The sequence below is a fragment of the Aulonocara stuartgranti genome (genome assembly GCF_965226115.1).
Source record: "Aulonocara stuartgranti genome assembly, chromosome: 11".
Classification (NCBI taxonomy): Eukaryota; Metazoa; Chordata; class Actinopteri; order Cichliformes; family Cichlidae; genus Aulonocara; species Aulonocara stuartgranti.
In genome coordinates, this window is record NC_138947.1 from 18,574,204 (window position 1) to 18,599,554 (window position 25,351).

General features: G+C 39.0%; 2 long non-coding RNA genes across 2 annotated transcripts; both read right to left on the reverse strand.

Moving 5' to 3' along the window:
- Positions 1–816: 816 nt before the first annotated feature.
- Positions 817–1,539, reverse strand: LOC309717356. Its single transcript, XR_014279668.1, has 2 exons — positions 1,471–1,539; positions 817–968 (listed from the first exon to the last, which is right to left on the reverse strand). It is a non-coding gene; the product is annotated as an uncharacterized lncRNA (long non-coding RNA).
- Positions 1,540–18,895: 17,356 nt separating this feature from the next.
- Positions 18,896–23,667, reverse strand: LOC309716636. Its single transcript, XR_014279484.1, has 3 exons — positions 22,445–23,667; positions 21,225–21,315; positions 18,896–20,960 (listed from the first exon to the last, which is right to left on the reverse strand). It is a non-coding gene; the product is annotated as an uncharacterized lncRNA (long non-coding RNA).
- Between the last annotated feature and the right edge of the window lie 1,684 nt (positions 23,668–25,351).

Genomic DNA, 25,351 nt, shown 5'->3' on the forward strand with positions numbered 1-25,351 from the left:
TACAGTGACTTTACTTATAGTCAGTTTTACCGTTGGTATTTAGTATAACTTGTTATTTCTTGTGTTTCTTTCTTATATAAGATTTCATATTTACCCTGGTGACAGGTCTTGAAGTCCATCTAGAAAGGCTTCTAGTTTGCTTTAGGTGCTATATAGTGGTTCTATGTAGTGGTTCTATACTGGGCTCTTGTATATTACATGTTTTATATTTTTCTGTGAATTTCTAGAGAGTTAAAAGCTATTTTAACAGAAATTGGTTTAATTATGAATAATATTCTAAGCCTGATATATAGTTTATAGAACACCTTACTCTACCATTCACTTGCTAGTTGACTCTAGCTAGAGTCTTGATGCCATCATAGTTTTCATTTGGTGCACAGCTGAAACCTCTAATACATAGTTATGACATTTTACTATCTTCACATTCAAGGATCCACTTTTTTCACATTCAAGGATCCACTGTGAGATCCTTTCACACACAAAGAACTCACAGAATATTGTACATCCCACAAACAAATGCCTGTTACAAACCAGAGGACATTAGGATTGTCCTTTGGTCTTACAAGAGTCAGATAACTATGGGTGTAAGCTACTGCTGTGTTATTTAGACTGCTACACACTTACTTTGTCCCTTAGAGTACTCTTCCAAGTTCAAGGATACCTTTGAGGGACTACAGCTGTTGTCCAGCTGGTCTTTGAGCTGCAACAAACTTTCAAAGGCAACAAATTTTCTTTTTTTTTTTTTTCTCTAAATGACATCAGAAACAGCAGTATGCGACATTACGTGATGGCAGAGCTTCAGTTCATCCTTTGTCATTTTTTTTTTTTTTTTTTTTTTTTTTTTAATAAATAGGACAGGGGGAATGAATGAGAGAAAGAGGGGGAGAGAAAGAAAGAAAACCAAAGGGGAGAAGAGACGGTGAGAAGGGGGGGGAAGAGAGAGAAAAAAAAAAGAACTCCTGGGTCACCTGTATGGAGAGAAAAAAAAAAACAAACAAACAAAAAAAACAAACAGAGGAGACAGCAAACAACAAAGAGCAACATAATAATAGAGAAAACAAAGCACCATCACAATAAACTAGCTAGTCATAGATATCAATATTTACTAAATAATAAACGATATTGTGCAGCACGCAAGATAGACAGCGCACAGTGTGCTTTGAGGCAGCAGCCAAGAAAGCTTTAGTCCGCGTCTGTGAATACCCATGTGTGCAACAAATTTTCAAAGAAAACATTAAAGACTGAGCAGGCCAAGTCATGCTTTACTACTTCACTATGAGATATTTTACTAATTTCAAATCCTTTTGCCACAGCATAGTATCTTCACAATGGATATTAAAATCACAAAATCCTAAGCTGATTTTTGACATAAAGATACCTCAAGGATTTTGGTTGGCATTAGAAGTCCAGCAGTATGTACTTCAGTGCTGTGTTATATAACATTTCAAAGAAGTAAGTTCTTTGTCTCACCTGGTTTTTGTGTTAAATTAAAGTCCAGTTTTCTAACTATTGACAAATTACAGATAGAAGTATGCTTTTGTTTATGGCCTAACTGGTTTTAACAGGCTTAGAATTGATATTCTATTAGATTGTATTAGTTAAACAAGTACATGGTAACTAATGCATATCAAACAGTGGGTTAGCAAATATATAATATAATTATTAAGATAAAATAAAATAACTACATAACATATGGCAACTGAATATACATTTAAAATAAAAAGTTAAAAAAAATAAGAATTTTATGACTTGAATTTTATGAGATTTAACATTAATGGAAAACATAATAAGAGCATATAAAATCATATTCATTCAAAAAAATTGCAATTATAACACACACAAGTAAATGTAACTTCAGCACGTAATATACTAATACTACATTCATACTAGCAGTATTTGTTCATATGAAAATGGTATACAGAGTCTTTACATGTTCACAGCATTTTGTGTTGTCTATTAAGGTCATATGACTGACAATAATATGTGGGCTACATTGTATTGTGGCTTGACATTCGTGCTAAACATTCTCTAAAATACTTGTGGCAAGTTCATCAATTTATGCTGTAGTAGATATTGAACTAGGTTTGTATCGCGGAACAGCAGTGGTAAGTAAATGCTTAATATCCTCATGAGTTACCATTGGAAAAAATAAAGTGAATGAAAGTTTCTACCATACCGTGCATTTTTAAAATCTGCGTTGTCTGTTTTTGTGAGATGGAATTGTTTCACAAAAAATATGACCTTTGCAGTGTTTCTGTGGTTCAAATCCTACCTTTAAAAAAGAAATCAGCCTAGACGGAACTAGGTTACGTTTTCGTTCTACATCTCCAACACAAATGCATCAACAAAACAGAACAAATAAAACAGGAAGGTTTCGATCATGTTATAAAGCTCTAAACCATGTTTAGGAAAGCTGTGTCATGGTCTTGTGTAGCTTTTTGTTGTTGAAACAGGGTCATTTTTCAGGCCTGGAACAATTTTTCCATCCATCCATCCATCTTCATCCGCTTTATCCGAGGCCGGGTCGCGGGGGCAGCAGCCTAAGCAAAGAGGCCCAGACCTCCCTCTCCCCAGCCACCTCCTCTAGCTTATCCGGGGGAACACCAAGGCGTTCCCAGGCCAGCCGAGAGATATAATCTCTCCAGCGTGTCCTGGGTCTGCCCCGGGGCCTCCTCCCGGTGGGACATGCCTGGAACACCTCACCCAGGAGGCGCCCAGGAGGCATCCTTGTCAGATGCCTGAACCACCTCAGCTGGCTCCTTTCGATGTGGAGCAGCAGCGGCTCTACTCTGAGCCCCTCCCGGATGGCCGAACTTCTCACCCTATCTCTAAGGGAGAGGCCAGCCACCCTTCGGAGGAAGCTCATTTCTGCCGCTTGTATCCGCGATCTCGTTCTTTCGGTCACGACCCACAGCTCGTAGCCATAGGTGAGGGTAGGGACGTAGATCGACCGGTAAATTGAGAGCTTCGCTTTTACACTCAGCTCCCTCTTCACCACGACGGACCGGTGCAGCGTCTGCATTACTGCAGCTGCAGCCCCAATCCGTCTGTCGATCTCCGGCTCCCTTCTCCCATCACTCGCGAACAAGACCCCGAGATACTTGAACTCCTCCACTTGGGGCAGGAACTCATCCCCGACCCGGAGTGGGCACTCCACCCTTTTCCGGCTGAGAACCATGGCCTCAGATTTGGAGGTGCTGATCCTCATTCCCGCTGCTTCACACTCGGCTGCGAACCGTTCCAGTGCGAGCTGGAGGCCCTCACCCGATGAAGCCAACAGAACCACATCATCCGCAAAAATCAGAGATGAGATTCTGAGGCCACCAAAGCAAAAGCCCTCCGCCACTTGGCTGCGCCTAGAAATCCTGTCCATAAAAATTATGAACAGAACCGGAGACAAAGGGCAGCCCTGGCGGAGCCCATCACCCACCGGGAACGAGTCCGACTTATTGCCGGCAATGCGAACTAAGCTCTTAAAACGGTTGTATAGGGATCGAATGGCCCGTAGCAATGGGCCAGACACCCCATACTCCCGCAACACCTCCCACAGGACACCCCGAGGGACACGGTCGAATGCCTTCTCCAAGTCCGCAAAACACATGTAGACTGGTTGGGCAAACTCCCATGCACCCTCAAGTATCCTCGAGAGGATAAAGAGCTGGTCCAGTGTTCCGCGACCAGGACGAAAACCTCCTGTATCCGAGGTTCGACTAGCGGACGAACTCTCCTTTCCAGCACCCTGGCATAGACTTTCCCAGGGAGGCTGAGGAGTGTGATCCCCCTGTAGTTGGAACACACCCTCCGGTCCCCCTTCTTAAAGATGGGGACCACCACCCCGGTCTGCCAGTCCACAGGTACTGCTCCTGATCTCCATGCAACATTGCAGAGGCGTGTCAACCAGGACAGCCCTACAACGTCCAGAGCCTTCAGGAACTCGGGGCGGACCTCATCAACACCAGGGGCTCTGCCACCAAGGAGTTGTTTAACTGCCTCAGTGACCTCACCCCCGGAAATTGGCGGGTCATTCCCCTCATCCCCAGACTCTGCTTCCTCCTCGGAAGACGTGTCAGTGGGATTAAGGAGGTCCTCGAAGTATTCCTTCCACCGCCTGACAATTTTCTCAGTCGACGTCAGCAGCGCTCCGCCAGCACTATACACAGTGCAGGTAGAGCACCGCTTTCCCCTCCTGAGACGCCTGACGGTTTACCAGAATCTCTTCGAGGCAGTCCGAAAGTCTTTTTCCATGGCCTCTCCAAACTCCTCCCACACCCGAGTTTTTGCTTCAGCCACTGCCCGAGCTGCATTCTGCTTGGCCTGTCGATACCTGTCGGCTCCGGATACCATTTATGGAGAAAAGGAACATAATTCCTTTTCTCCATAAATGTCACTCTAGTGACCCTTCTTTTCTTCCAGCTGATCAAATAATTAAGATTCATTTAAGAAGGATATATCTTCACTCCAGCATTGGCAAAGGTATTCTCATAAAATACACTTTCTGGCAAGCTTGACTACAAGCCAAGACTACATTTCAACAAGACAAAAATTCTAAAAGATACAAAGATGCTGTGTCATTCTCTAAGCTGTATACATTGTGCATGTACTCAAGGTAGTAGGTATTAAATGCATTTATACTCAGCAATTGAGTATAAATACATGGTGAGTGAATAAGGTCTGTGAAAAAGAAACACTCAGTGGGAATGCCCCAGCAGCCTAGACCTATTTCAGCATAACTAAGGGAGGATTCAGGGTCACCTGATCCAGCCCTAACAGCTTTATCAAAAAGGGAAGTTTTAAGCCTAATCTTAAAAGTAGAGAGGGTGCCTGTCTCCTAAATCCAAACTGGGAGCTGGTTCTATAGAAAAGGGGTGTGAAAACTGAAGGCTATATCCAGGAACGAACACAGTCCAAAGAAAGATTGGTGGAAGTTTTTAGTAACATGTTGCTAACCTTGATATTTTGTGTATAAGTGTTAAGTGGCATCAGATTTGCAGGCTTCTTTGAACTTTTTTATTTGGTATAATTGTCAGATGCCACAACTCATCTGTTTTTTAAGAGAATAAACCATGGCTGACATGCAATCTAAAAGATCATAAACAACATCTTGACATTCATGGCTGGAGCTCAGAGTGCTGTCCATAAATATTCAAAAACAATGACATACAGCCAATGCCCTCTGACACGAGGCCAAACACAACTTTTTATACCCTGGTGTGTAGATTTATTTTAACTCATACATGGGGATAAAGCTTTTCTTGAATTTTAATTGACCTTTTCATGCAGAAGTCCTTATAACAGCGGTCAAAAATTGCTCTGAAATGATAAGTCGGCCCCCTGCCATGTACTATATGAGACCTGAAATACTGGCTTTGACAGGGGAGTTAGAATAAAAGTCTCCAGGAGGAACTAAACCTGAGTCTGCAGGAATGTTCCAGACCACAGAGAGCTTCTCTGGTGCAGATCAGAAACCAGTCTCGTAGACCATTGTAAAGGGATTATTTGTTCCTATGTAGTCCTTATGCCCTGTAGCCCACCCTCTTCCTTCTCCACACTCGTCTTTGTATTTGACTTTACTCCCTGGGTCCACTGAACTGGGAAAATTAGTTTTTGCTGTTTGAAGATTCATGTCCATTTATTACATGACTCAGACTCCCGTTTTTTGATGAATTGACGGATGCAAATGGTGTTTTTATCCTGGCAAAGAAAAACAGAAGATTTAGCATCATCCAGACTGTCTCACTGTGCAGGGTCCCATAAATATTGTGGCGTATTTTGGTGTAACTCAGGTCAATTTGCCTTTCCGCTCACTCAGTACATCTGGAGGATGAGGGGAGATGAAGACATTGCTTGCTGCTATGTTGTTTTGCACTGGAATAGTGTTGCATTGAACCCTTCCAAAGTCCTGAGCCTGGTAGCCTATTTATGGGCCCTTTCATGCCTCAGCTACTTTCAAAAACATTCCTTCATTTGTGCACCATTAAATCTGGTGTAAATGGATGTGAGATTCCTTGGATGACTCTTCCAGGTCTTCTAATCTTGGATGCAATTTTGACACTTGGCATATCTCAGGCCTATATGTGCCATTTATGAGACAAATTCTTCTCTATCCATTCATTTTCTTCTGCTTATCCAATTCAAGGTCTAGCCCAGCAGTTACAGGAGGGGAAAAAAACAAGGTATACCGTGCGCAGCCCACCAGTCTATCACAGACCCCTACAGTAGCATGTGAGAGTGGTTAAGTTAATGTCTCTTGTCTAGATGAAGGCTCAAGAAGGATCAATAGCAAGGCGTAGAGATTCAGTATCTTCAGTCTTCAGTGGACACTCCATTTCTGGTGCAAAACACCTGTAAAAGATGGTTGATTTAGGAGGTGACCCGACAACTTCAGCCTGTCAAACATAGCAATTGAGCAGTATGTTCAAAAAAAACAAAAAACTAATTAAGCATGCACTCAGTACCCTAAGAATTATTATGGTAGTTAAACACAGTGATAGTCACATATCACTTCAAACAGAGGTGATCCAGTAATGCTGCACTAATGAATTACACTAAGTATTCACTTTAGCTAAAGTTATTAAGTTAGCTAAAGAGTTGGGATGCTGTGTAAGACATAAATAAAGCTAAACTACAAAGTTTTGGACACTGTTTTGCATGTTTCCCTACTGTAGGGGTCTCTGCAAGCATACAGGGCACTGAGAGGGTACAAGATGACAACTTTGGAATTCTACTAGAAACAGTCGATCATATTTGTTTGTCAAAGCTGAATCCAACACAAACTACGCTAAATTAGCGTTTTTAGCTAACAGCTACAATAAGCATAAAAGCTATTGTACGGCTATCATTTGTTAACATGACGCTTGTTCTTATACATGTAATACATTTATTACCAACCTGACAGTTTATCTGCTGGTCATTCGGCATGACGAATGACTTCTGAAGTCTTTTTTTTTTTTTTTTTTCTTTTGCCTGTCCCGTTTGGCTCTTTTGCCATCAGAATTGTTGTCTAAAGGCAAAGAAAGATGCCCAACGGATTTACTTTACCAAATTGACCATCCCAGCCTTGCCATAATGGTCCATTTGATTCACCTTTTATTGTTTATTTTATTTTCACTTACTGAATACGGGACAGACTTGACTGGGGGAAAGAAGGGGAGAAAGAAAGAGGGAAAGAGAAACAGCTGAGAAGAGGGACGGGGGAGAAGGGCAAAAACCAACAGAATGAGCAGAAAAAGAAAAAAAAGAAGAAAAAAAGAAAAAAAATGCATATATCAATCACCTGGGTCACCTGCTGAGAAAGAAAAAAGAAAACAAGCAGAAGAGAACAAGAGTAATAGAATAAACAACATCACAATGATATATGGGAATATGACAGTAAATACTAAATATTAAACATTATTGTGCAGCACATAAGATCAACAGAACACAGTGTCCTTTGAGGTAGGAGCCAAAAAGGGTGTAGTTTGTGGGTGTGATCACCCGTGTGTACACCTGTGAGCATGGACTTGTTTGTTTTTTAAAAGGTTCCTTCATGTAATGATCTGCTAGAGGGTGTGGGGGGGCCACAGCCCCGTCCTCCAGGGCATGAAGCAGGTATGGAGGAGATCAAAACTCCAGACATCCAGAGGCCCCCAGAACACAAGAGACCAAGGAAGACCAACAGAGGGGCAGCCGCGCCACTGTCCCAGAAAGAGCTGAGGAGAGTCCCAGATGAGGGCTCACTCAGCAGCCGCGGAGCAGAAGCCAGGGGGAGTTGCAGTGACGCGCCCGTGAGCTCCGCCGGCAGCCAGCCGTGCCTGAGTGACCGAGCCCCAGGCCGAGAGGCCGGGGGCACCCCACCTCCGAAGTGGCCCGAGCAAGCCCCAGGCTCCAGGCCCCGATAAGCGGCCGCCAAGGAGTGAGCCGGTGTGTACCTGGACGCCCACCCCCGGACACAAAGAACCACCAACGCCCCGATGTCTGAGGGAGTCCGCCACTGGCAGGGGAAGTGGTGGTAGCTTAAATCAGCTCAAGACGCTGTAGATTCCCGTCAGTAACACTTTCGGTCCACTACTAAAACGTAGTTCTATTAATCTGCGCTCGATTACTCTTGAACCGGATGTAAGTCCCAAAAAACTGAATTTTGGAACTGAAATTGAATTGTAGAACTGAAACTGAATGGTGAGAAGTGAATCTACAATTATTCGAGAGCTAAATTTTTAAAGGATAAAATACGGTTTCAAAGCAAATGGATTCATTTTCAAACTATGAAATTCAATTTCAATTTAGTGATGATCATTTTCAAACCAATAAATTGAATTTCAAATTAGGCTAATTTAGGGCTGTTCGATATAACGATATATATCGGATAACGATATAAAAATGTCTATCGTTTCATTTTACGCTATCGTTTGTTTCGTGGTGTCGCAAAATAAACTGTTTACGGCAATATTTTTTCATCGTTTTGATGGTCACTGTAGTGGCTATATTAATTTCTTAAAGTTCACTCTTTCTCTTATATTTAATTTAACCACACTATGGACGGACAAGCCACAGTTTTTATGCGTTATCGTTAGCAACAATGACGGTAAAACCATCGCGTGTCCTCTTGTTTATCTTCCACATAAACCTTTCACAATAAAGCTCAAGATCCTGTTGAGACTTTCCAAAACAAACTTAATCATGTAAAAGAGTATGCAGAGTACTTACGGATGAGAAGCAAAAAAGAGCCGCCAGGTGCTAAAAAAATAAACCTTAGACTCAAACGTTAGAACAGGCTTTTCCCCGCAGCACGCCGTGTAATAGATAGCGGAAAACGGCGGCCGTTACAACTTATATCTAAAAATGTATAGTTTCATGCTTCGGTTAAAACACCCGACTACAGAAAATGTAAAATTTTTGTGATTTATATCGTTATCGGACGATAGATGTCTTATATCGGGATATGAGATTTTGGTCATATCGCACAGCCCTAGGCTAATTCATATTCAGTTTTTAAAAGCATTTATTCAAGTTACAATTCAGATTCAATCCGAGCAATTCAAATTCAAATTTAACTTATTCAAATTCAGTTTCTGATGGCACAGATTTCTGCCCATACACGAATGCCTTTTGAACTGTGGGAGAAAGCCAGAGAGAGAGAGAGCTCTATTGAAAGGAGGGAGATTATTATAGTGATTGCTGGTTAAATAAATGTCTGAGTACAAACTTGGAATTTAGAAAATATCCCTAAGGAGATTAACAAGACTCCATTGTATTTTTTGTTTAAACTAATTAGCCAATAAATAATATTATTTGATTCATTCCAACCCTCTAAACAAACTCTGGTTTTAATTTGTGCAGTTGCAAAAACTTTGAAGCAGGGAAGTCAGTCTCAAATATTTGGCATAATTTCAAAATGTGACTGGCAAGTTTAAGAATAATGGTGTACACTTAACACGCTAATCCATTAAGTGGTATTCATTTTGAAAAATATTATAATAGACCTTATTAGTAGTGAAAATCATCAAAAACTTTTGCATGTGTGTCAGAACATTACGATTTGTGTTTGTTACTAAGTACTCATGAGCTCCTCTCTTCTATGTACTTTGGAGTTGATCACGCCAATAGTCAGTGGTTCCAGGTCATATTGAAACAAAATGTTTTTGAACCATGCAGCAACAAGGCCAAGAAGTTTTCTGTGATTGATCAAGATGTGGCATGTCTGCATTTGTCTTGACAGTGATTGGGCCAGCAGTAGAATTTAGTCATTTTCAGAGGGGATCATTTTTCAATTTTGTGATTTTTATTGTATTGGTTTTTTTTTTTTCTTAACAAGTTAATCCATGATTCCCACAGAATTTTAGAAAAACACTGGACATGAAGCTCATATCTTTGCCCTTGTTTGTGTGCGACCCTTTGAATTCACTGCAAATCTTTTTGAATGAAAATCAGGAGACAGGGTGGAAGAAAGATATTTTTATGTAGTTTGAGTATAGAAAAGCACATTTTTGTTTGTGCGCATATAAGTATGTATATGCCTTGCTTGCTCACTCACCTTATGCTTAAACCATCTGGAATAGATCAGCTAACTGTATTGGAAACTGTGAAAAATTAAGAACTATTTAAAACAGAAACAAATTTAGACTGAGCAGGCAAAATATGTGAACTACCCTCCTCGCACTACAGGAATGTGGAACTGGAGAACCCATGGAAAAGTCATCCCTTGCCTCCTTTCTCTGCCCTGCTTGTCCTTCTTAATGTTCTTTTCTAATGCACACATTATTTTAAGGCTTTCCAAGTCCCTGGTTGGCTTACAATTTATATTACTGCAGTCAGTGAACAGAAAACATAACTAGGACATCTCTGCCAAATGGCTTGATTGGCTCGGGAGTAAGAGAACTAATGAAAATCAGGTAGATAACTACACAGATTTAGAATTGGGGGACAAGAAACTTTGCAAAAGTAGCCTAAACGGAAGGCAGATATGTGTAATCATTCAATATGTCAGCTCAGTGGCAGAACAGACAGGTGGTGCAGCCATCCCAAACACTGACTAGACTTACTGAACCACCTAGGTGGGTGGATGGCCTAAAGCCTGAACAGATAAGGGTACAGCTAAGGAGGATGGCCTAAATACTGGGAAAAACAGAAGGCTGGCTTTAGTGCAGGCCTTACAGGTAGAACCAGCAGTAAAATAAACCATCAATAAAGACAGAAAACTCTTACAATCCCTCTTTAAAAGTAGCAGTTTAAAAAGTAGGTGTGTTAAGGTCTCAGCCCCTCACACTACTCTGATACCAGGATGCGAGTGGCAAGAGACTGGAAACCAGGGCAGCTGCATACTTAGTAAGTGTCAGGAAATAGGACTGCTAAGATGCTTGGGTGACTCGTGATCTGGCAGGAGGTTAGCTAGAAGAGTTGACTTGGAAACAGGCCAATGTGTTGCGAGGTTGGCGCATTTACATTTGAGTATATGATGACAGCTAACTCATCTAACTCATCCAACTAACGAAGGACTAGAAGAGACAGCAAGCTCAAGAAAAGAGCTTCATCAGGAAGTGGACAGCTGTCACTCTCAGATAAAAGAGAACTCAGAAGATGTCAGTCAGTGCAGACTACGGAACAGAGTGTGGACCTGAGGAGTCTTTAGCTAACCCCGGGCAGGATGTTGGCTTGGGCACTGAGTAGTATTATGGCTCTGAGCAACAGAAACTCAGTGCTCCTGGGAAAGATAGACAAGCAGCTTGTGAACAGGAAACCACAATATCTTCTGAAACCACACTTTCTTGTTAGGGTTTATTTGTAGGTAAAAAGTATCCCAGAAAAGAGACTTCTGCAATGTAAAATGCTAACAGACCAAAGACTGTATGAAAAGTTGGTGTGAGGAAGTGGTGTGTAGGTGATTGGTTGAGTCTAACAGGTTGGAGCCAAGAAAGAAAAGGCTAATGCCTGAATGCTATAAACATCTAGCATTCAGCCTAACTACCTAGTCTTCCATTTGGCAGCTGTTTGGCTTAAAATCTTTTTTAGGCATTGAGCTCACTGAGACACAAGAACTACAGCTGGCTAGAGATGACAATAGTCGGGCTGGCTGGAGTAGGCATGATTAATGCTTGCAGGTCTCGCATTAGTCTTAACTTAAGGATCCCTTGCATAAGTGATCAAGGCTGAAAACTTCTTTTGAGAATTTACCATTTCTGGAAGCAATTCAACTATACATGTAATGCACAGAAGTATTGACTTATCTGTAGAAACTCAGCTGGTTGTCCATTTCCATGGTGTCCTCTGTGTGAAAATCAATCTTTTTTTATGCCAGCTCCTCAAACTCCTTCAAGTTGAATCAGTTATTCATTGACATGCTGCTCTGTGGCAGAGGATCACATCTAGTAACCCATATCAATTCAGATTTATTTTGGCTGTTGTCTTTAATTTTCTTGTAATCCTCTTTCAGCTTCATTAAAAAGCTGAAAAGCTGTATGGTCTGCTTTTGATATCCAGTAAACATCATATTATTTTTGTGTTGCATTGGCTCATTTGCGTTGGTCCGGTTCCTCTCGTAGTATGGGTGAGCTGTAGATGACCCACAATGTAAAATGACTTTGACATTCCTGATCTAGACTATAGAGCCATGCCATTCAAAGGTTGATCTTGTGACTACTTTTGTTAAAGTAGAAGCTAAAAAAGAGGGGTTCTGATTATTTTGATTTTGAGTTCAAAGTCCAAATGTTGAGTACACATAAAAAGAGGCACTTCCTCAAAAACTTTCCACATTTCACAGCTACGGTCCATAATTGGAGGTGTAGGCCCAAGACTTTTAACCAGGAGATGTGAGTTCACATACATGTGGGAGCTCTGTATTTAGATGTACTTCATCTATTATTCAGATCTCTCTCTTTTTTTTTTTAATTTTGTTTTAATTTTTCTTTTTTGATTGTTCCTGGAATATTTCGTTTTGAAACCCTCTTTGATAAAGATGAATCCCTTTCAAAAATGTGTCCACTGTTGCGTTTGCAAAGTATGTTGCAGAGTTCAGTCTGCAAACAACTGTTAAAACCAAAACCAGATTCCATTGAAGGTATTATTATTCACTGGAAATTGTATCAATGCTAACGGTCAAATAACAGCTTGATTCTAGAAATGCAAATCAATACTTATATAAACAACAATTATATTATGGCAATATTCCTGCTCACTTTCCCAAAACATTCATTTAAAGATTTGGGTAGCGTGTTTTGGGTTGTTTTTTTTTTGTTACACAAGCTGATATTTTAGTTCCTTAACAGAGCTTCGCTGGTATCCTCAATTTCTTTTCCCAAGTAATCAGTTATTTGATACTCCTTGGGGTCTCTCTTCTACAGCAACACTCACTGGGCTGTGAAGAAGTTTTTCAATTTACAAGGTTATATGTATCAGAGCATATTAAAAAATGTCTGGGTGATACAAGGTTCTAAAATGAGGCAAATACAACTTCAGATGAACAACAGTGCATGATTACACAGTGTAATTATATATTTAACAAAAAACTAAGCCAAAATGCAGAATCACTGTGTCAAAAAACAAACTATTTGTATTGATTTCTTGTATCACTTCCTGTATAATTTCCTATATGGCCTGTATGACTAAGGTTGCTTCATTTATTGACATTGGTGGGCTTGGAGTCATTGTTCTATTTATGGCCAAGCTTTAGTCAGAGAGATGCTCTCACATATGACTCTGAATTATTTTGGCATACGGAGGATTTCATGGCCATCAGTGACTCAAAGGTGACCAGGTCCTGTTGCAGAAGTCTTCCAGAAGTCTTGTAGTTTGGTCAGATGCACGTTTTAAAGTTAAGCTGTGCTGCCAAGAGTCACATACAGTACTATAGACACCATTCCTAGTCATTTAAATAACTATCTCTTAATCTCATCTATATTTACTCTAAAGGATATATGTACAGGACATCAGAAATGCAAAAGCCGTGCATGTGGGTTGTTCCTTTAAAAGTGTGGAAAAGTATATTTGTTGAACTAAGGTTAAAAGAGTTGTTTCAGATGTTTTTGGTTCATCTGCCAGATTGGACATCTGTCTGGCCCAAAAGAGAGAAGAAATTCCAAAAATGTGTTTATTTTGGAGTGCATTTTCAGTGACCTCTCCAATCCTAACAAGATGTCAAGTATATAGCAGGTATGGAAATAGATAATGCTGGCTTTAGACCTGTTCAATGATGTGATCAGAATTTCAAGCAGGTTACACATTTTCGGTCAGATTGAAAACTCAAATAAAAGTACATCAAAAAAGCATTTTATGGTTGTTTTGCAGGAGATTTCTACTGCTTGGTAATAATAATAACTGCCTGTTTAAACAGTTATTAGGATGTTATTGGTGATTATCAGGAAAGGTAGAATGACTCAGCAATTTTCCAGCAATTTAATCCAAATTTAGCTTTACGTCTTCCGTCAGAGAAAAGCATTAGTGAGTCACAGCTTTCTTCATCAATGTGTAGAGCTTTTTTCTGCATGAGCAGTACCATTTCCACATCACTATTATTCATTCCTTATCACTACATTATCAACAAAGTGTGAATAGGGGAAGTGTTTCCTATGATTAATAGCTGAGTTCAGAGATAAATAAACATTATGCTATTATCCTTCAGTCCAAAACCTGTTTTAAGGGAAAGTTATGCTCTTTACGCAAATGCTTCCCTAGAGAGAGACAAAAAGATGCAATGACTTCACAGAAACACTAGCCTTTAGTTGTTTTATAATTGAGCGACTAACTTGATGAACTTGAAAGAATTCATTAACTTAAACCAGAAGTTTTAACCTAATTTTTCAACTTGAGGACAGTGACTGGATTTCTGAAACAGAATTGGCCTGAAAACTATAGAAATAAGTGGAAAAACTTGATGGACAAATATTGTTGCCCATTAAAAAAAACTGACCACAACAAAGAGTGGTCCCAGCATTGTATTTGCTTCCATTCCCTGGCACTGCATAAATACCACAATGCCACACAAGCATAACTGCCCATAACTGCCCGTAGGTAAGGTGGTAGGCTCTACAAAGCGTCCCTGCAGAAGTATCGATCACGCCTTAGGTTAATTTGTGATTCTCAAGTAGACGTAACTTGATGTGAATGCCAGTTTTCGTCCGTCTCTATTTGTTAGCCCTGCGACAGACTGGCAGCCTTTGGAGTACCCCACCTCTTATACTGTGGTAGCTGTAAGAGGGCCCAGCCTCCTCAAGATACTGAATTGTATAAGTGGAAGAAAATTGATGGGGTGGATGGATGGGATCAATAAAGTTAGTAGGAATTGTTTTCCTAGGCTCAAATATATCTGTAAAAAATATTATGGCAATTTATTCAATAATTGCACAACATTAGTTTTTGCTAAAGTGGTGGACTGACCAACAAGCAGACTAACAATGAAAGAAGAAAAGGAAAAAAAAACCTTGTGAATTTAACCAAAATGTGTCCTTTGTGTTGTATTACACCAAATAAGAATGGAACATATTTAGATCTGGCAAAAGCCACCTGCTTACTAATGATCTCGTGTCAGCTTCAATAAACAATTTAAAGGATGAAATGACCCATTTTTTTAAAATATGTTTTGGTTGACATTCTAAGTGACTTTATAGTGGGGTTTTTCTTTTCTTTCTTTCTTTTTTTCTGTTAAAAAAAAAAAACGGCCTGTGAAACTGTTTTAAACAGACTTTTTCATCGATTCCACTGAAGTTAAAAGAAGCAAAGCCATTATTCTGTAATGATCTTCTAATACAAAGACGATGAAGTCAGAATGATTAGGGTCATCCCAATAACCGATACAGTGTCTCTTGCCAAAGCTTAAATGAGCTCAAGACCACTAACACATGTGAATTAATATTAGGATGCTCTTCTATTTCCTTTTTTATGTGGGGTTAAAGCAAAATAAGGGATTCCCATATATAATAGGATTTTTCTTTGAAAGTCCATGGTAATTAGAATTCCATTGAAAAAGGCAGAGTTAGCAAACATCTATTGTCTTATGTAAAAAATAAAATACACGCATTGTAAGGTAAACTGATGGCTCTCTTAATAGGAACTGATAACAAGAAGATATTGGCTAAATGCAAAGCATGTGAAAAGCTGCATTTGTGTTTGCTACTTCTGGATATTATCCTTAAGAGTTGTTGAGAGTCAGTGGTTTATTTATTTTGAGAATGGCTGCAAATGTGCAAAGCATGTGCCATAACTGACTTCAAACATTTTCATAGTGTATGGATTTGTCTTTTGTGAAATAAGTGATGCAATAAAATCTGTTCAACAGCACAATAGCTGTTTTCTTTGCAACATAAATGTTTATATTTATTGTTGATTATTGTTGACTTTTATATAGTGTATATCTAGTATAACTTGTACAGCACTTTGGTCAGTGGAGGTTATTTAAAACGAACTATATAATTAAACTTTCACTTGACTTATGAAAGTATGCCCTGATTCGGATTAGTTAATATATAAATACAGAGCAAAAATCTTTAATATGCATTGAAGAAAAAATTGGTGAAGAAAAAATATGTAAACATATTAATATGTCTGCTTTGATGTGAGGGTTAGTCTTTATATATATATATATATATATATATATATATATATATATCATCGCTCGAAAGTACTCCAATCAAAACCACTGATTTCTTCAGAAGTTTCATTCAAACTGCATGCCTCTACAGGTCCATTTAGCCTGCTGCTGCTGCTGCTGCTGCTTGTACATTTTGTGATGGTCTGTCCACACTTACCACAGCCATGACAAGTCCTCAGTGTTCCCTGAATTTCTGATCAACCCTAATGAGAGCAGTTCACAGACATGTCTAACAGAACCCTGGTGCCCATCAGACCTGTGGCTTTTAGTTGCTTTTCAAACTGGCAGAGGGTGGAGGTTACATATCTGAAGGCAATTTTGTAAAGTCACGCAAGGCAACTCAGTTTCTTAATGCTGACATCATCCAGCCGTGCTATAGAGATTTTCAGGAAACCCGGTCCAGTCTTTGGTGTGTTTGTGTGTGTTGCATTGTGAAACTGCACTTTTACTAAAATCTCACAGTTGCTCATGTTTTTCAGTTTACTAACTCTATAAACCAATTATCCAGCTCTAAACACTGAAATTAAGATTATTTATTTGGATTTTTTTTTGGTGAATGTTACAACTACAGCCCAAATGTGTTCATTTGGGGAGTGGCTTAGCAGTACTATATAACAGCTTGACATAGACATAGGAAATATTTGCATTATTTTACTTGTAATTACACAATTTCTTTATATTCTGTTATGTGGGAATCATCCATCCATCCATCCATGGCGGCAGTCTAAGCAGAAATGCCCAGATCTCCTTCTCCTTGGCTACATCATCCAGCTTTTCTGGGTGGGCACTAAGGCATTCCCAAGGCGTTCCCAAGGTGTTCTGGGTCCCTCCAGGCCCACTCCCAGTAGGACATGTCCTAAATATCCTGCCCTAAATATCCTGCTAAGGAGGCACCCAGAGGGCATTGTAAAAGGTCTGAATCACCTTGTTTGGCTACTTTTGATGTGGAAAAACACTGGCTCTACACAGTAAATTCAAAAGTGTTAAATTTTTTGGTGTTAATAGTCTCCTTGCAAAAGTAGAGTTAATTTTACTCTAAGCAGAGTCACATTCTTTTAATGTAACTCTGAGGTGTAAAATGATAGTAGTTAAAATCGAGTGTTAAAAATGAGTGTTTCTCTGTCAAATCTGGAGGTGTTACAATGGAAACATTAACTCTTGACCTCTTAACTCTGAACTCCTACAGGGGCTATGACACCAACAGAGTAAATTCACAGACTCCGCCCCCAGCACGGCTCCAATCGAAGCTGAAGTGAAGCCGTTTCAGAACATTTTGCTCTACATATTTGAGTTGTTTGCCATGCTTGGTAAGTCATTCTTTCAAAGATTGTTTCAATTATTATTATGAGCTTTTACTTCTGTGGCTCTTTGGAGTTGAGACAAAGCTGTGTGAAAGGCATTAGCCATGTTGCTCGCTGATAGCATAATATTCTGTTTTAGCTAGCTGAAAGGTATTGTTTGCGGGCAAATACCACAGCCTTGAAAAAAAAGCTTGCATGTGAATTTTCAGTCAAACGTTTGGTCAAATACACCTAAAACAATGTCTAGAATGTGAAATGTTGGTATAATGGTGCTGCTTGAAGCCTGAAAACGATCGCCCATAAAAAAATAAAAAAACACGAGCAAACAGCAGTAGCAGACGTCCTGACTGGATTCTACGTTAGCATAGATCCCTCCAGAGTTTTGTGCACACGGTTTAGGTAAAAATGAAAAAGGTTGAGGTTTTACATTTAGTTCAGTATTACCTGTTGCCTGTGTCTTTGTCTTTTGGGAAAATACTTTACACAAGTAATGGCTCAAAAAGGATTCCTTTTTTTTTTTTTACTGTGCTGCAATTGTTTACTGGATTATTTGTGCCATTAATTAGTGTCAACTAATTTTTATTCGATCTCCACACAGGATATGCTTGTGAAGATGGAATATGGGGGAGAGCAGAAGTGCGTTGAAGTTCCACAAAGTGATGAATGAAGGACATGCATATTGTATTGAAGAAATAAGTGATGAGAATGCTGTTATTTGCATTTACCATGTCAGACCTTTTGATAAACAAAATTCTAATGAAAGTGAGAACATGTATACTGTTACATCTTTCAGAAAATGTTTTGAAATTGTGGTGCACAGTTCAGAATAAATGTTTTTCAAAAACCATTGGGTCTTTTTAGTAAATGTTTATTTCCAAAAGAAATTTCTAGAAGTTCAGAACAGTAAAATTCCAGCTTTTTAGAATGAATTAGAAGATAACTCTTACGTAGTTAAACTAAAATACTCTTTGAGAGTTAATATATAAACTCTTAACACCAAGTGTTAAATTATCAACTCCAGACAGATTTGGTGTTTAACACTAAATCAGAGTTAACGTACCAACTCTCCAAAAAGAGTTAAATTAACACTCTCTGGTGTGGACCCATATAGACACTTTAATAGTGTTGAAATCAAATCCGACAGTGTTAATTTGGACATGCTGGATTTGCTGTGTACATTCAGTCCCTCCTCAATGACGAGAGGCACTGTACCCAACTTCAATGTGAAGCTGCGGAGGCATGTCAACCAAGACAGCCCCACAGCATCCAGAGCCTTAAAAAACTCACATCCACATGCTGCCCAAAGTGATGGACAAGTCATCACCTTTGTCCCCAGACTGTGCTTCCACTATGGAAGGCGTGGCAGCAGGATTGAAGAGATCCTTGAAGTATGACTTCCAGTACCCCATAATACCCTCAGCTGAAATCAGTAGCACTCATTTCCCTCCCGAGTCCTCTGACAGTTTGCCAGAATTGCTTTTAATTCTCACAGAAACCCTTGACCTCATTAAAAATCCTCACACACCAATGTTCTTGTGTTAGCTCCTGCCAGAGCCACTTGTCCAATTATATCTACTCAGTACCTTTCAACCTTGTGTGCTCCTTCCCCTCCAAAGCGGTAACATCCCAAGTCCTGATGCCCAGTTTTAGAAACTAGGAATAAGACCTATGTCTGGCTGAGTAACTGTATTCCTCAATTCTTGTTTCTTTACACAGGTTTTTTAAATATTGCTTAGTATCACTCCTCATTTAGGACCAGTCTGTCTTGTGAGACTCAACCAGGGGAAAATTGCCCCCATCACCATTAATGTTTTGCATAAAAATGTTTTATAGTAATACAATACATAGTCTTTTATCTAGTAAGTTTAGTGCCTTTCAGAGGCCTCTTTGAGTTTGACGTGGTAATGAACTCATTAGCCTTTGGATGAGAAAAACACACCACCCTTATAGAAGAGTTTTGGGTTGAAATCACGCCAGGCTCCTTTACACCACGGAGGACGTTACTTGTGATTAACACCCTGGACAGTTCCAGAACATCTGTGGGAGGCGAATCGCGGTTGAGTGAAACATAAACAATATCGGTCAGAGAGAAAAAGCATGACTGGAGATGTGTAATCCATGCACCACGCGGTGAAAGTGACGAAGGAAGACAGCAGATAGAAAGAAGTAGCAGAAAAAAGAGAAGTAAAAATTCAATAAAAGGAGAGCAAAACTGGGATATAAAACTATTAACTTGTTATTTTTTCTCTAGTATCTCCATAGGAATAACATTTTTAATACATCAGATCAAAATGCAAGTTAGACATTTTGATTAAATAAAACACTGATGGTTGTCCTGGATGGCATCTGAATACTTATTCTAAAAGAATTTTTTTTTATTAAAAATTCTGAAATGCAAGGCTTGTAGTCACGGAGGCCATCATTCACTCTTGATTTTATCCATGTGTGAGAGAAATCAGCCAAGACACAGTGGGATTTGGAATTTTGTCTGGATATCGCAGTTATTTATTTAATTACTAGCTTATTTATCGGTTCACAGCTCAGTATATCTGTGTATATGATTTGGCATTGGTCTTAATCTTAATACAGGATAAAATGACAGTATAGATTTGTAAAATACACAAATAAAAGTGTATGGGTTATACTCTTGTCAGAAAAAGCCCATTCAATGAACAATGGGCTGTGAGGTCATTGTGCAAATGTACAGTTTCTAAGGTTGGACTTGGACGACTGACGAAACATTTCTGTCACTGAAAACGCTACGTCCAGATGAACAGAATCAACCTTTTGGGATTTACTTACCTGCATGCAGACATTAAAAGTGCTGTGTATGTCAAAAAGCATGATATAAAACAAAGCACTGTTTGAAAATAGATTTTGTTATAACATGAGACTGTCACAAACTGGGACATGGGCAACTATTTAACTTCCCTGGCACATGGGATTGCAATGACAAAGAGAACAATGGGAACAAGTTTGCAAGACCACTTAAGCATAACATTCTTGAAATCCAAAAACACCAAATGCATCATTATCCTTGAATCTGATATATCAAACTGTCTTATGTTTTTAAACAGCTGAAACTGAAACCAATTTGTGGCTATGTCTGCAATCAAAAAGAAAATCAGTTTTCAGTCTAACAAACCGATGTCAAATTCCCAGTTTGATCCTTTGTAAAAAACTTGGATGAACACTGCACTAGCATTTTTGACACTGTTTAAACCCCATTCAGTATGACTTTTACAGAGCCATATTTCTTCTGTTATATTTGTTTTGTTGTTACATAAAAGTGATTATATGGTATATATCAAGTTTTTAGTTACTTACAGGACACATTCAGTTATTTTGACGATATTAAGGCAAACATCAGACAGAACTGTCGTAGCTACTTCAGGAACAGTGCACTGAATTTTGTAATTGATTTTAGATGAGTGGGTGAGAATGGATCACTAGAGACCAAAGGTTGACTATAAAGAGTTTGTATGATTACCAATCTCTTCATTTTAGAAACAATATATTAGACACTTACCTTATAGTGCACTTGGAAAATAGAAAATAAATATATTCATTAAAGGGTTCGTCGGGGGACTCCCTCAGACTAGCTTCTGGAGGGTATGAAAATGAAACAAAATTTACTGATATGAGACTGTGTGGAATCTCAGCCAGCAGCCAAGTTGTCTATTCGTGTGTTTCTTTTTATGATCAATGGAGTAATGTTCACTGTTCATTAGCTGTACCTTCATCAATTTTGCATAAAATCCCAGAGAGCTATTGTTTTATGTTCCACTGGCTAATGTAGATCATCTTCTTGCGCACCTGCCAGTGCACAACAGCAGGTTTATGGCACTAACCGCTACGACCATGCTCACCTTAAAATACCTTTGCCTTGGCTTTGGATGTGTCAGCCAAACACAAGTGCACCTTGTATGGGTTTCTCATACTACTCTTTTTAGTATTTCTCTGTTATAAAAGAAAACAGAAATTTACATTAAAGTTTTGACAAAATGTTTGCATGTACACATTCTGTACTTCTGTTTCAGAGCAACCTATCCTTACATTAAAAGTAATTTGTTTTGTCTAGTGGGAAAATGTATTTAGCTGCAATAATAGACACTGTGACCACGATAAATCTGCTTTGCCATTCTAATAGCTGCTAGCAACAATTTTTCCTGTTTGCGAATTCAAAAGACATATTAGCAATAATTTGGAGTAATATTTCTCCCTTTAGCTTTGTTTGGGTGTCCACCAAGCATGGGGAATAATAACTGTCTTTCCATAACGCTTGGCTGGCCACTCACTATTCCAGGTACTCTAATTTCTCAGGCAGTCCAAAAACATGCCTGTTTCGTTATTCTAAATTGGCTGTAAATGTGGCTATGAGAATGTGTAGTTGTCTGCCTCTCTGTGTTAACACACAAACACACACAGTGTTGGGAAGGTTACTTTTAAAATGTATTCCACTACAGATTACAGAATACATGCCCCAAAATGTATTCTGTAACGTATTCCGTTACGTTACTCAATGAGAGTAACGTATTCTGAATACTTTGGATTACTTAATATATTATCATGCTGTTTACAACTACGTTAATATACTATTGCTGTGATATTTATTACTATTACTGAAGGTCCGCGGCTCCGAACCGTAGTAAAGGGACCTCTGGCTAATACATCGGGTTCCCTGTCGGGCTCGTAGCTGAAAACTAGCTTTACTTTGTTGTCTGGGTCAACTTTGCTAGCGAGAGACAGAGAGAGGCGTTGAAAGGCTGCTCCAACGGAACTTATTGTTTTCGGAGGAAAACACGAACACGGTGTACAGTCGAGTCTTAATCCGGTTGTTCAGTGATGATGCGACGAATCCTACTTCCGGGTCTAAAGTAGTCTGCGTTTAATATGGCTTTTGTGTTGTTAACATGTTTAATGTTATGTATTTTCTTCTATTTGATCTCAAAAAGCTCCTAAAACAGTCAGTGATCACTGTTGACCTCCCTCGGCTTTTATTACCGCTAATCATTTATTTAAGCTCAGTTTTTAAAACCTTAGGATGTAACTACAGCCCAGCCCATGCAGCAGTATATGAATGACTAACCTCGTATTGTGGATGGATTATCTCAGTTGTTCTCCTGGCTGAAGTTTGGTCCTTTTACAGCATCCTGCCATGCGATTACATTTGTTCCTGACCACCGAGAACACTCACGGTAACTTTTATCGAGTGGAAAAACAGTTAGCTTGTTTATATTATGATAACATAGCTGTGTCGCTAGCGGTCACGTAGCACATCATTATATACCAGCTAGCCCAACTTCAGTAACCCTACAAACGTCACTGCTGTTTAGTTTTCTGTCTTCATTTATGCTGGAAGTGATAGCAGAGCTGTACGTTTTAATTTGTTTCCAAAACCCTGCAGTCAGGGCATGCTATATTGTATTTAGATAGAAGCTAGCGAGCTAACTCCCTGCTAACTTCTAACTCCGTTAAATGTCATAAATTCCGTTTTCATGGATGCCTGGGTGTTAAACTCAATTGTTACACCTGGTAGAGCAGAACGCTGATCATTTTATTAAAGATGAAAGACTTTAGACAGTTTTTCAACTCTCAGTAATGCCATAGTGATCGTTTGATATATGGACCTGCAGCGGAGTTTAGACCCAGACACGGCTAGTGACGTCAGACTGAACAACCGGATAGCATACTTACAACTGGGCTCGTCAGGCACTCTTCTTGGCTGCAGTGGTTATTATTATATTTACATGCTTCCAGCTCCCGTTTTTGCTCGATGACAGCTCGTACTTTTCTTTTTTCTCCCTCCTCTTGCTCACAGACACATAACGGGTATGGCAGTCCATTCTCCCTGCAGCACGGACTATACTGTCCATGAGGCTACGTTCTTTAGGGCTATGTCTGTAGCATTCTGCCTATTAGCTTAGCGCAACAACAACAACAAAAAGGCGCTCTCTCACCCAGGAAACACGCAGAGAGAGAGCGTCACCCTGTAACCATGGCAACCGTAGTGCTGCCGCCTGGAACAACAGAACATAGCTGTCAAACAAAACCCAAACAGTCCTGACCTGCGACAATATGAAACAGGAAAGTACCGCCGTGTAATCCATTTATTTCAACAAAGTAACTGTATTCTAAATACCACCTTTTTAAACGGTAACTGTAATACAGTTACTCATATTTTGTATTTTAAATACGTAACAGCGGTACATGTATTCCGTTACTCCCCAACACTGAACACACACACATATATGTGTAGCGAAAGACAGATAGAGAAAGAGGGACAGAGTTGTTTCCCACCAAGTACACACAACAGTGTATAGAAAATGCCATTTTGGTACTTACGCTTTCACATCTGGATCCTTCAAACATCTGTTGCTATTTGCCTCATGCATTTTGAGGCCTCTCTGACTCTCTTTCTCAGTTATACTATGCCTGAAATCTTCATGTTATGGGACCGCATCTTTGACCTAGACTTTCACATTAGCTAATTCCCTGAAAATAAAACTTAGCTTTACTTTAATTCGAATCGTATGGACCAAGGTCAGGTTACAGGTGGATATTTCAAATGCTTTGTAGTTAGTAAATTAGATTGAGACTTTTCTCATAGTTGAAATCTTAGAGCATGCAGTTCACCTGGTTTAAATTGTCTGAGTAGAACGCTAAATGTTTGTGTCATTCAGGCCTCCAAAAGGGGGGAATTTAAAATAAATGACTTTTGAAATATACTTCCTGTCTTATTTTCTCTGCCCTGTATAATTAATCTCTATTGAATTCACAGATTTTGCGTACACACTTTAAGAACTGAAATATGTTGATGTTGTTTACATTTGGATTGTAGATAGGGGGCAAGGTTTAATAAGAATATTTTCTTCTTCCTGCTCCTTTTCACACATGGTTGTAGTGCTTTATTGATAGAAAGTGTGGTTGGTTTGTTTGATCTGTTGTACCAAGTGTGAAATAAATAAATAAATGAAATGAAAATGAAATGAAATGAAAATGAAATGAAATGAAATGAAATTTCATACATTGTTATGTTGATTACAATAACTTCAAACTCAAAAATATTAACGTATAGAAAACCGAAGAAGAAAAAATCTGAGGATAGTCACAGCAGCAACATACATTTGAAACTGACTCCTTTCTTTATAGTTTAAATCTTTAGTTATGTTAATAATTTAGGTGAAGCATGTATTTCTGTCAAATGTGCACCCAAAGAAAGAGTACATAAATTTCACTGGAGTTGTTAAAAGAAAGAAAAAGTTGGATTATTGATAAATTGATGAATCAAAGTATTACTTTTTCATTAATACACTTTAAAAAACAAAACAAAACACAGTATTCTGTGTGTTCTATGCATTTACGTCATAGCTGTTATTCACTTGCTTGATTGCTGCCTCCTAAACAGTCCATGTGTCAAAGTAGGATGGGAATCTATACTAAAAGTAGTATGTGTCTACTTAAATGAAGATTTTGACTGCATTCTTAACGAATACTTGGTAAGCTGCAACACTGTTTTTAAAGCACAGCCCCAAAACAAACCTGTCTGTGGATTGGTTATCCTGAAAATTGCGTAAGTCTTTGAGTAATGACAGAGTAGTGTTGTCACGCTTAAATGTCAATACTGATAGTACCCATCAAATCTTTCAAAGTTTTTCCTTAAACCAAACAGGATTAGAATTTAATTTCAAGATTAATGTTACTTATTTATATTTTGCATTATTTTTTGTGGTATCATTCTTGATTTATGACTGGTTAAGAACAGCTCCCCCCCCCTTTTTTTTTTTTTTTTTTTACATCTGCATTGTTTAATTTCAAATCTACTGCAGCATACAAAGCTAGAATTATAAAAATTGTGTTGTTGACCAAGTATATATGAAGCTATTTGTATTTCTTCACTATAAAAATATTTAGATAATACTTCACAGACCAATCCAGTGCCCAGTGATCTCCATTAGCTTTCTGTGAAGTCAGACAAAATTTACTAACAAAGAAT